The sequence below is a fragment of the Octodon degus genome, unplaced genomic scaffold (genome assembly GCF_000260255.1).
Source record: "Octodon degus isolate 3935 unplaced genomic scaffold, OctDeg1.0 scaffold00001, whole genome shotgun sequence".
Lineage (NCBI taxonomy): Eukaryota > Metazoa > Chordata > Mammalia > Rodentia > Octodontidae > Octodon > Octodon degus.
The window spans coordinates 27156246-27165525 of record NW_004524577.1 but is presented as its reverse complement, the minus strand read 5'-3'; positions in this window follow the sequence as shown (position 1 = coordinate 27165525).

Sequence of the window (9280 nt, the reverse complement as noted above, 5' to 3'; positions counted from 1 at the left end):
ACATGAGTTTGAGGCTAACCTGGGCTGCACAGTGAGATTCTGTCTCCAAAAGAAAATAATAATTCCAGAAGAAGAGTGGATTCAGGCGGAGTTTAGGACAGCTGTGCCAAAGCATTATGTACATGCTGAAACTCATCTCAAGAAGAGGCTTGTCAATAACCTACTTTAGTTGGTTATTTTTATTTGAAGTGAATCTTTGGGCCACTTTTTAACTTCCTTTGTTCTGGGCCTAAATTCCAAGTCTGTATCAGACCAGTAAACTCTCAGCTCTTATCTTCTCTATAGGAGGAAATCAAACAGGATAATTGTTCAATAAAGTTTGCTTTCAGTGGTAGGGATGGACCCAGGGCCTTGTACATGTTCAGTGTTGCTTTATCAGTACCCCTAGGCACCCTCCCCAGTAAACATTGAACACTGCATACTTCTGGGGTGTTTGGGGGGCTTTGGTTTGGATTTTTGGGGGTTTTTATTTTTTGTTTATTTTTTGTGGCCTGCTCAGCCCACCCTAGGGGCAGGGCTGGCACAGCATGTGGTGCTGGGGATCAAACCTTGGTCTCTGCACATTTGCCTAAGCTTGCCTAAGCAGGCGCTTTAGACTGCTGAGCTATCTCACCAGCCTGGTTTGGATTTTTGTTTAGGGTTTTTTTGTTGTGGTGGTGGGTTTTTTTGTTTGTTTTGGTTTTTTTGTGTTTTTGGTTTTTTGGGTTTTTTGTTTTTTGTTTTTTTTTGTCTTTTTGAGACAGGGTCTTACTATGCAGTCCAGACTGGCCTTGAACTCACTTTGTAACATAGACTGGCCTTGACCTCAAAGCAGTCCTCCTGCCTCAGCCTCCCTCGTGTACCACCACACCCAGCTGTATGCTACATAAATTCCTCCAGTGGTAAACCGAGATACACACGAGGTATGACTTTGCTGGCCAGGAACAAATTACAACCTTTCTGTGCTTCAGTCCAAATGCACTGTGTATTAAATAAAATTTTATTACACTAGATAATAAAATTAGACACAGAAATGAAAATAAGAGCTATAGCAACATGAATGGAATTCCAAGATGATTAGTGCTGAGCAGATACCCTAAACAGCCACGTGAAACCCACCCATCCCGTGACACAAGTTACTTGGCCCTTTTCCCTCTCACATTTAACTTCATGTCACTGTCCCCAGAGCTACATTTGTGATTTCTTCCCCCCAGATTCTTTTGTTTTCTGCTTTGTAATGTAAAACAAAAAACTCTCCAGCTTTTTCTGTCATCTATGTGTCTTCATAATAACTCGTATTTTAAACCTTGTTTCTTTTGAAAACTAAAAATTAGTGTGAAAAAGGCAGCCCACTAAAGTTACATTATTGTCCATCAGAATAAACTCACATTTTTTTCACACTTTAATGTTAAAACTGAAAAGGATAAGAGAGCAAAAGCCCAATGTTCTTTTTTTTATTTAGATCGCCTCTTGTATTTAAAATCTACCAAAGAACCACAGCACAAGTACTCATTTAAAAAAGTGTTCATTAACATAGTTCAAAAATAATAATTTACCTTTGAAGCTCTTAAATGTAGCCATCCATTGGCTTTTTCTTCCCCGCATCAGAGCAGTCTTGACCAAGACACTGTGTCAGCTATGGCCATTGTTACAGAATGCCTGAGAATAACCACAGAAAGGAGGAAAGATTTCTCTTTGGCTTGGTTGATGGTTTTCAGTCCAAGGTCAACTGGCTGCATTGGTTTTTAGGCCAGTGGAGAAGCAGAAGCATTCTGGCAAAGGAGCTTATTGGAAGAAAAGAGAGAGGGCTGGGGATCAGCCATGGTTCGTGAGGCCAGCCCTGTACCCGGTGGCCCGCTGCTCTACTGGATCCTACCTCCAGTCTCCATCTCCTCCAGTGATGCGACCAAAATGTGATCTCACCAATGGGTTTACCCACCTGATGAAGTCAGAGCCCTCAAAATCAGTCACCTGCCCCCAAACCCATCAGCTGCCAATCAGGCCTTCAGCGCCTGAGTTTTGGGGGATATTTCAAGTTACACTGTAACACTAAATGGAGGATAACTATAAAATTGTAATTGTAATTGGGCAAACGTGCGCTAGATTTATGGACTAGACCACATATAACGAAGTTCCTGTGGGCCCTTCAGAAGATTTAAGCATATTTGGGGTTGGATTTGTTTTTTTTTTTCTCCAGGCATTTATTATATCGCTGAGGGCAAGTCCTAAAACACCTTTTGCTAGTGTATAGTAGGCATGAATCCTTTAAGGTTTGGTTCTAAAATACTACAGAAAAGAAAAAGTCCTGATGTTATGCCACTTGAAGTATGTTTTTCCCCTCTAGTAATAAATACTGCATGTTCACTGTGCTACTGAGAAATTATCACGTGAGCTACTTCGATCAGTCCTGAGCTACTTCGATCAGTCTTGAGCTACTTCGATCAGTCTTGTCTTTCTAAGGCAACGGTGAAAGATGGGTATTTGTTGCTCTGTGGACAAGAAACTACATTGTAGGGCTGGCGAGATGGCTCAGTGGTCTAAAGCACCTACTTGGAACAAGCTTGGCAAAGCACAGGGACCGCGGTTCAATCCCCCAGCACCACATGTCAGCCAGCCCCACCCCCTGGTGGGCTGAGCTGGCCACACACACACACACACACACACACACAAAAAAAATAAATAAATAAATGTTTAAAAAAAAAAAAAAAAAAGAAACTACATTGTAGGAGACCAAACACAGAGAAAAGCAGCTCTTCAAAGAAAAACTGCTCGTTTGTTTTTTTGTACTTGAAAAATGCCTTAACTAGTAGGGAATGAATTTTCTACTTCATTTTGCCTTTAGCTTTTGTGTATGAAGCAAAGGTCGATGGAGATTCTACCTTCCCAATGGAGAGCTGGTTCGTGTATGACTGTTTATTTTTTTTTTTTTTTTTCATTTTCTGTTGTTCCTAGAACAGAATTTTCCATACTCCAAGGAACGTGCATTAAAAAGTACATTAAAACGTTACAGTGCTGTTTTCATTTGCTGTATGAAACAAAATACCTTGCTGTAACAAAATACCACAGAATTGGTGGCTGCACAAGCAGATATTTAAAATCCAGGTATAGTAGTGGTTGCCTATAGTTCCTGTTATTTAGAAGGCCAAGGTGGAAAGATCATTTGAATCCAGGAGTTACAGGCCGGCCTAGGCAACATTGTAAAACATCCCTCTCAAAACAGTAATAATAATTTAATAATAATTAGTTTGTGGGGGTTTTTTTTTGGGGGGGGGGTTGTGTGTGCTGAGACCAACTTGAAATTACATGCATTTGATTACCAGGTAAAATATACAAAACTTTACTAGATAGTAGTACTTAAGGAAGGAAACAAAAGCCTTTAAGATTTTATTAACAGAAGGGCCAGCCAGATAGCTCAGCAGATTAAAGTGCCTGCTAAGGCAGATGCAGGGACTGGGGTTCAATCCCCGGTGTGCCATGCTGGCCCTGCCCCTGGGGCCCACTGAGACATCAGTGATTGAGACTGGGCATGGTGGTATGAGCCTGTAATCCCAGCACTTGGGAGGCTGAAACAGGAGAATCACTAAAAGCCCAGTCTGTGTAGTGCGATCCTATAGACCCTGTACTAAATACATAAAAAGAATGTATTGACAGGTGGGGGTATAGCTCTGTTGTATAGCGTTTGCCTAGCATATACAAGGATCTGGGTTTGACTCCCCACCACCACACAAAAATATATTGGACTATTGGCAAGCACAAGGTCCCGATACTGCAAAAAAAGAAAAATATATTGGGGGAAGTGCGTGTCCATATCAAAAGAATAATCCCTCTGGACTATAGGGTAGTTAGATCAATCATAGTTGGAACACTGTTCAGGCAGACTTGAGCCAAGCAAAACAGTGTTTGAAGGAGCAAGAACTACATCTAAAAATGTTTTGAGAGAAACACACAAGAATTACGGAATTTAGTCTGGAGAGTAAATTCAAAAGTACAAATAATTGTTTTCAAATACTTGAATGATACGGAAAAGAGAATTGGCTAATTTCTGGCCTCAGAAGACAGCTTAGATATACAGAAAATAGGCTTTGGTTTAGTGTAAGGAAGCAGTTTGGAATGATCGATGTTGACTAGGAATACATTCTGTGACTGTCAATGAGCATCCTTAAATAGCTCGTCGCTGCCTGGAGTGTTGCCAAGCAGAATCCTCCCTCGAGTATCAGATCAGCTTTGGGACTTCCTTACATGATGTTCATCTGAAAAACATCACTGGGTGAAACATTCACAGTCTGGGTCTTAGGAAAGGTGCTAAGGTGGTTACAGCACGGAGAGCATTCACAGTTTACTAAGTGTTGTCTTAATCGTCTGCCACCAGCCAGTGCCCATCGGAGGTGGGCAGTCTGTGTGGATAATCTGGGAACCAGGGGGTAGGGGGTACAGCTGTATATGACCAGAATAATGCTCTTTTGAAATGAATATAGGTTCACTTTCTCCCCTTAAAGAATTTATAATTACTCTCTGCTCATCCCGCCTACTACTGTCTTCATCACTCGTGCATAGAGACAAAATTAGGTTTCCTCGGTTTATCAGGATCCCCCATCATGTTGTGGTCTCCTTGAGTCACGCCTGTGCCGACCTCCATGGTCCTTGCCTGCTATGCAGAGTTAGTAAAGGTTAGTAAGTATACCTTGTTTAAAGTGACTTTTTGCTCAGGCCATGTGACACACATCTGCAATCCCAGGGACACTTCAGAATGGGAAAACACCAGCTTGAGGCCAATCTGGTCTACATTAGGACAGCCTGGATAACACAGTAGGACCCTGTCTCAAAACAAATTATGAACGAAACCACTTTTACTATAAAATGCATTTTTCTACAACTGCACAATATCTAATTTATAAGTGAATGTGAAACTAAAAGGATAGGAATATAGCTCAGTCAGCACTGCAGCACTTGCCTGGTATGCATGAGGGCATGGTCAATCCCTAGCACCACAATATTTTGTTAAAATAGAAGTGATATAAATTCTGTTCACCCCAGCCAGGGGCAGTTTCTGCACACACAAAAAGGCCCTTTTCCTTAACTGAAAATTGCTACATGAGGATTTAAAAAGCATGATTTTTATGAGGGAAAAAACAAGCCAGCTGTACATTCTTGTAATCCTGGCACTCTGAGAGGCAAAAGCAGGAGAATCACAAATTTGAGCCCAGGCTAGGCAATTTAGCAATTTAGGTACGCTCTGTGTCAAAATAAAAAGGGATAGGGATGTAGCTCAGAGTGAAGGCCCTGGATTTAATTCCCAATAATACAATAGAGATTTAATTCCCAATAACACCAGAGAGATTTAATATGTTTATAAAGATTTTTCCAATTCTCTCTGGTTATACATTCTACATATAGGGGATTTGAGGCCATTTTTGTTGCCCTGGGACAACAATCGCCATCTCAGCGCGCCCCCAGGGGCAGGGCTGGCAAGGCACGCCTGGGATGCAGAATCAGGCCCAGGCTGCTGCGCCTGCCTCAGCAAGGCACTGAGCTATTTGGCCGGCCCTAAGACCCACTTTTGGAAAGCAAATACACAAACAATAGGAAACTGAGAAAAAAATCATACATTTTTACAATGGGAAATGGTCATTCATGAACTAAAATGCACACACTTCCAAATACTGATTACAGATAAAGAATGTGCAGTGAGTACAAAGCTACTATGGAAACTGAGGAGCACACATTTTCATGTTTTTTCAAAATTTTTTCTTCAAAATATTTTTTAATTAGGTTATTTGGTACAGGGTCTTGCTGCGCAGCTTAGACTCTTAGTGACCCTTCCTGTCTCAGCCTCCCCAGCACTGGGATTGCAGGCATGCACCACCATGCCTGGTTTTGGTGGCCTGCACTGTGCCCAGCACAGCATGTACTGGAGATCGAACCCAGGTAATTGTGCTTGTGAGGTAGGCGCTTAGACCAGTGAGCTATCTCCCCAGCCTTATTCTTATATGTGTGTAAAATATCTTTGGAAGAATATATAAGAAACTGGCAAGCATGGCTCCAGCTAAGAACTCGGTGTGGAAGAGACAAAGCAGGAAGGGAAATGACTTCTCACCATCTCTCTTGTATATCCTATGACTTGCTATATATTGCTCACAAAAGACTGGGCGTGGTGGCAAACGCCTGTAATCCCAGCACTTGGGAGGCTGAAAACAGGAGGATCACTATGAGTCCATATCTGTGTAGTGAGACCCTGTAGATAGATAGATAGATAGATAGATAGATAGATAGATAGATAGATGATAGATAGAAAAACTTTAAATAAAGATGTAAGATATTCTAAAATATATAGATCTGCTAGACAAAAGGGGATGTAGGATTAAGTAATAAAAGTAACTAAGGCTTAAGTCTGAAGTGCAATCTGTCCTTGTCATTGACACTGGGATTCTGCTGTCTCTGCTCTTTCATTCATCTGCCCACCTGGTTTCCATTCCTACAGGAGGAGGTCACAGATTATAAACAGCAAGGTCCAAAGCTGCCCTGGTGCTTTGCTTTTGGCCTCAGGAATAGTAATAGTGAAATTACATGTATTAACACATGGGGGAGAAGTTAGGAATCTGGACTAATTGTGGAAGATTTTTGAACAAGGTTTTCTAGATTCATAAGGTAACCTGGTGCCTCCTGAGCATCCAGCACTCACTGGGAAGAGTTCCATGTCATTCGGCTGCTGAGGTATAACTGACCACAAACAGTTAAAGTGAGCCTCTCCAATTCTTGATCCAAAGTCTAAGAAATGGCTAGATATCAGTGGAGATGGAAGAGCACCATTTATTCCCACCGCTGAAATACTGAAAAGGGGGAAAAAAAAAAAAAAAAAAAACTTTAACTTGGTTAAAAATAAAAGGCTATCCCAATGGCAGGTGGCGTGGTAACCAATAAAATTTTGTGACAATGATGAAATTGTGTGGCAGTAACACAATTCCCACTGTAACTTATTTCACTACACTACGAAATTATTTGGCTTCTCCACTCTACAGTGAGCAGCTAGAGCTTAGCATCCTCTTTTTTTTTTTTTTTTTTTTTGGTATAAACAGTGACAGAAAAGTGCCTGAAACCTAATGAGTCCCTAAGTCATCAAAGGGGAGTCCAAAACATGTTGGAAAGCAAGTTAAGACAGTGGGCCAGCCTCAAAGCTAGGGACCCTTTCCCCTGGAAAGATGCACATATCCACACTTTAGGGTTTCTACCCAGATGTCCCCGCAAAGCCTTATGTGCTCACAGGAAGTGACTGGATCACAGGGGTGTGGTGTTCAGCAGGCAGTTGGTCCACTGATAAAGTTATAGGTAAATGTGATGTTGGGTGGTAAAGCTTGGTCAGAGAAGTGTGTCAGAAGCAGGCGTGGCTGGAGAGGTCTATCTCCCTTTCCTCTCCCTTCCTTTCTTTCTGCTTCGTGTCTGCCATGTCAGGGATAATTCACTCTGCCATGCCACCCTACTTGGAGACAGCCAACTATGGACTGAAATGTCCTCTACAGACTGAGGAAGAAAAAGAAAAAAAAAAAAAACCCTTTCCATCTCCAAATTGTGGGTGTTGTGATTCAGTGACAAGAAAGTAGCTAATTATCCATGCAAAAAAAAATTCAACATAACTTCAGGGAAATCTTGGGACACTGGCCCTTTCTGTACTTTTTAGACCTTCAAGCAACATAGAGATTCAAGATTTAGAAATTCCTAGATTTAGATGCCGGAGACACAATTCAATGGAAGAAAAGTACGTGGCTAGTATATATTGGTGTGGTGGCGCGCCTGTAATCCCAGTTCTTTGGGAGGCTAAACACAGGCGGATCACTATGAGTCAGGTCTACGTAGTGAGTCCCTGTAGACCCTTACTAAAAAGTACCAAAAAAAAAAGAGTGGGTCTTGCCGTGTGGTCCAGGCTGACCTTGAACTTGCAATCCTGCGATGGCCTCTCAAGGGCTTTGATTACCAGCATATACTACTGTGCTCAGCTTCACTCCACCATTAATGAACACTTTTAGGTTGTTTTCACTCTTTGGCAACTGCAAATCACGTTGCCACAATTATCCTCATAAATATGTTTTCCACATCTTCCAGTTTATCTGCCAAATAATTTTTTTAAAAATTTAATGCCTGAAAACAATAAATAAATAAATAAATAAATAAAAATAAAAATAAAAATAAAAATTTAATGCCTGGTTCAGAGAGTCAAGGCATTTTTAAATATCATCAAACAAAAGCCATGTTTCTTAACATTGCTTATCACCATTGATAAAGAAAAATAAATGAAGATGATCAGCAAATAAAACCAAAAATCTGGCATGATAACCTTTCTATTGCCTTCTTTTTCTATTGGGTGACCAGGAGTTAAAGTTACTTCTTTCAGAAAGCAGCAAGAATAATTCCAGATAGGAATTTTCTTTCTTTTTTAGCGATTAGATAGGTCCCAAAAATAATGTAAGATTTCATCCCAGAACAAAGCAGGCATCAGTGCCTTTGTATTCAGGGCCAAATGGGGAAAACCAAAAGACCTATTTTGTCATCCCTGTCCCACATCAGATGCCTTTCTGTGGTCCCAAACATTTGTGACTGACAAGTGGGACTTCTGTTGTGATTCACAATGCAATCACTGTTCTAAACACGCACATGGCCCACTCTGTCTCCGCTTCAATTATAAAATCTTCAGCCAGAGGCTATTTTCCTCTGCTTTGTTCAGTCAGCAGCACAGTTTTGAGCCAGTGTATTTCCAACTGGGATCAGGTGGCACAGGAGAAATTTCTCACTCATATGCCGTATGTTCACTCTCTTGGGGGGCCTCTGATCAGAAGCCTGGTGGTTTAGTCATTTGAGAAAGCGGCTAGCTTTGCCTTTGCCTTCCTAATCGCACTTGAGTTAAGGATAGGAGATAGAGCAGCCAAATGGTTGTTACTTTCCTCTAAATAAAGGCAGGAGCTGTTCATTCACATAGTGTCATCCTTCTGTTTCAGTACTGTCTTGTCCTGTGATCTAACCAGTTACAGGAAGCATCTCTTTCTTTTCTGTCCTTCCTTTCCTCTTTGTCTCCCAAAAATCCATTAGATGAAGATTCTTGGCAAATCTCAACAAAAACATGAAGTTTGAGGCAGGGTAATCAGTGAGGCCCTGAACAACAAATCAAGGGCATTGTAATCTGGAAGTAAGGGCTTAAGGAGTTTGCTACCTAGTTCTAAATGACAATTAGTGTTCTAATGTCCGCAAGCTATATGAGAGGTTAGGAAGGATCAGAAAAAAGCTTATGACATACAGCTACTCAGAAAAGTAAATT